We start from the raw sequence: 3,921 nt of genomic DNA, 5'->3' as shown, positions 1-3,921 counted from the left end.
TCACTGCTAACACTGCACTGATTGCCTCTGAGAGAGCACTGTACTTTAAAGCAGAGGCCAGTGAACTGCATCAGTAGTGTGAGGAGCACTCCCTTCAATTGAATCTGGAGATAGAGACCAACTGAAACAAAACAAGTTTCAACTTAGCATACAGCACAATAGAACATGTGGTAGTAAAAAATATGTAAGAGAAATTGAATAATATTGCCAAACAAGCAAAACATGCAAGTAATTTTACTCTACAGATCTCATTGTAGGTCCAGACGTCCCATTTTCACTCTCATAACAACCAAACATATAAGCTTCATAATAGCAACTCATATTAGACAATGAATAAGAGGGCTTAAAATGAATAACTGATTTACAGGTCTGGTGTTTATGGGGTTAAATGATTTCCAACTATTTTAAATGTTGTAATTCAGTGACGTATTTTCAAATCCACAACTACGCACAATCCACCATGACCAATCATAAAGCCCAACCCTTTGTGCTCAAACAGCCAAACCTGATGTTCAAAAAAGTCTGAAAATTAGTGTGGAGCTTATTCTGAAAGCTGGTTCCATCTGAAAGAGTTTATGATTTGTTTGTATGCTCACCAAGGCAGATGTTTTCAAGTAATTTTAAAAAACAAGCTACTTGCCAAAACCCGTGAGTTTACACAGACTACGCTGGGAGATGGGAGTTTTTATGTGTGTCTAGCCAAGATGCAAATGAGAATGAATTTTTTTCTGCAAATCTTTTCATATTTGGTTGGTAAGATGTGCAATAAGTCAAGCCCATTAAGCCCAGCTGTCTCTAATCAGAGCAGGGAGACTCCAGCCCTGAAAGGCCACAACACTGAAGAATTTAGCATCTTATATCATTTAACACGGCCGGTCCAGCACATCAGTTCATTTCGAGGCTGAACTGAATCAGAAAAGAGCTGAGGCCCTCAAGGACCTGAATTTCGCACCTCTGTTGGAGTAATCCACTCTTACAGTCTACTAGATTCATTAAAATGCCACAAGTGTGCTCGTATGTGGATACAAATGCAACAAACAGACAGGCCTGAAAGTTAGCTTAGAGTTACTTAACTTCTTTATTGCGGCAGTTCCTTAATTCAAGGCTTCATTTAAGACTTCTTTAACATTTTCAGAGTGTGTAACTACTTGAGGGGCCCATTCATTCTTTCTAAAACAATAATACTGTGGCGGCTGCCATGGGTCGTGCTGTCGTGAGGAGCTTAGGAGGTGTGGCCATGAAAAGCGTCTCCCGGAAGGCTGTTGTAGTTCTAGTAGTTGTTGTAGTTGCAATGAGTGGAACAGTTGTTGTTTGCTGGGCTGGGCATTTTTCCCTTGTTGTTCAGAATAAAAGAACATTCACCTATTCATGCCATGTTGCCTGCATCTTCCTCTGTGCTGATGCTACAATACTATGTTGGATTTTGCAGTCTGTCCTACATCCAGTGATATTCATTCAGTTTTATTTCACTTCATATTGTACTGTATTCAGGAAATGTTTAGGCAAGTTATTTTTGGGTTATGTGTTGTGTAGCTATTATTGCACTTATTTTGTTTGCTCCCCATGTAAAGCAAGACAAGTTTATTTATATAGCACATTTCATACACTGCTGTCACTGAAAGTGTTTTTCAAATGAGAAAATACAGTCATTTAAAAAGTAAAGCAAAGGAGAATAGAAAAATATAAAAAGTGAAGGAGAATAGAAATTAAAAACATGATTAAAACATGATTAAAACAATAGATTTTAAAAGAGGAAAATCATTTAAAAAGTGAAGGACAACAGAAATGAAAAACATAATTAAAACATGATTAAAACAATAGATTTAAAAGAGAAAAATCATTACATTAAAAATTAAAATAGCATAATAAAGTGCCATTACAAAGGAGAAGGGCAAGAAAAACTAACAATGTTTTAAACTGTGCTAAGCGCCTGGTCAAATAGGTACGTTTTCAGCCCAGATTTAAGAGTGTCAAGTGCTGGGGCTCTTCTAATACTCTATGTCAACTGGTTCCATTTAAGAGCAGCATAGTAGCTAAACACTGCTTCTCCATATTCAGTTCCTAATAATCTGAGAGTTCTGCTCGACTCATAACGCTGCAGCATATCAAATAAATATGCTGGCTCTATACCATTGAGCGCTGTATAGACCAGTAATAGTATCTGAAAGTCTATTCTGTAACAGACTGGTAGCCAGTGTGAGTATTTAAGAATGGGGGTGACGTGTTCCTCTCTTTTACTCTACATTATGAATCATATTGAACGTGTTTGATTGTCTTTTTTGGGAGTCCAGTTAGGAGACAACTATAGTAATCAATCCTGCTAGAAATCAAGGCATGGATGAGTTTCTCCAGGTCAGGTGTAGTCAGAAAATCTCTGATGTTTGATGTTTCTAAGGTGATAAAATACTGATTTAGTAATTGCTTTGACACGACTGCTAAAACTAAGATCAGAGTCCATTACTACAGCAAGGTTGCATACTAGTTCTTTAGATTTTAGGGCTGTTGAATCCAGACAGGAGGCTAGTCTGTGCCTCTCATTCCCAAATAAAATAATCTCTGTTTTATCCTTATCCAACTGCAGAAAGTTTTGTCCCATCCAGTTAGAGATGCACTCAAGGCACTAACAATCAAGCTATTCTTGGGTCCATAGATGTTTGGGGAGAGGGCCAAGTAGATCTAAGTATCATCTGCATAGCTGTGGTAAGATATCCTATAGTCTTGTAGTGTTTGGCCAAGAGGCAGCATGTATTAATTAAATAAGAGTGGCCCAAAAATTGAACCACGGGGGGCACCACAGGTCACTGGCACTCTCTCAGAAACGTTATTTTCTATTTCCACAAAGTAGTCCCTTCCTTGCAGGTATGAACTTAACCATTTTAGGACAGTTCCTATAAGAACCCAGTTCTCAAGTCTGTCTTAGGGGATTTTGTGGTCAGTGGTATCAAAGGCAGTGCTGAGATGAAGCAGTAGTAGAATAGATGTTTTCCAGAGCCTGTATTTAAACAAATGTCATTAATAAACTTAATTAGAGCTGTCTCAGTACTATGATTAGGCCGAAACCCTGACTGAAATTTGTCTAGACAACCATTTAAGGACAGCAAGCCAGTTTGAAATCGGTCTGTATTTACTAAATAGAGTTGCTTCTATATTTTTCTTTTTTAAGAGAGGCTTCACAACTGCAGTTTTTTTGTTAGCAAAAAAGCCTGACATGAGTGAGATGTTTACTACCTGAAGTATGTCTGCTGCTCTTGAGTAAAACATGTTCTTTAAAAAGTTGGATAGTAAAATATCAAGACTACAAGTGGAGGATTTGAGGTGACTCACCGTATTGACTAAAATCTCATTATTAATAACAATAAACTGGGACATTTTAAGAATAATATCTTTATGTGGTGATGGAGACAACATTGGCTCTTTGGTGACTATAGATGTATTAATGGCTCATCTGATATTATGGATTTTAGTTTTTAAAATGTGTGCAAACTCATTACATTTCTCAGTTGATATGAAGTCAGGGGCCATATATGTAGGTGACTTAGTTTGTCTACCACGGAGAAGAGTATTCTGCTGTTGTTAATATTATTGTTGATAATGCTGGGGGAAAAGGATTGTCTAGCTTTGCACATTATTGTGTTGTAATTACACAGCCTGTGTTTGAAGATTCCTTTGTGGATCTGAAGCTTGATTTTATGCCATCTGCGTTCAGCTTTCCTACATTCTGTCTTTTGAAGTTGAACTGCGGTGGCATTCCTCCAAGGTGCTTTCTGTTGGCATGACATAGTTTTAACTTTAACTGGTGCAATCTCATCCGTAACAGTGACAATTTTTGAGTTGAAGCTATCCAGCAAAGCATTAACAGAGTCAGATGGTTTGCATAGTGCAGAGCACATTTTGCTCATTAAAAGTGTAGCTGTGCTCTCA

Source organism: Colossoma macropomum, unplaced genomic scaffold, assembly GCF_904425465.1.
Source record: "Colossoma macropomum unplaced genomic scaffold, Colossoma_macropomum, whole genome shotgun sequence".
NCBI classification, from domain to species: domain Eukaryota; kingdom Metazoa; phylum Chordata; class Actinopteri; order Characiformes; family Serrasalmidae; genus Colossoma; species Colossoma macropomum.
This window is presented reverse-complemented; position numbering follows the sequence as displayed.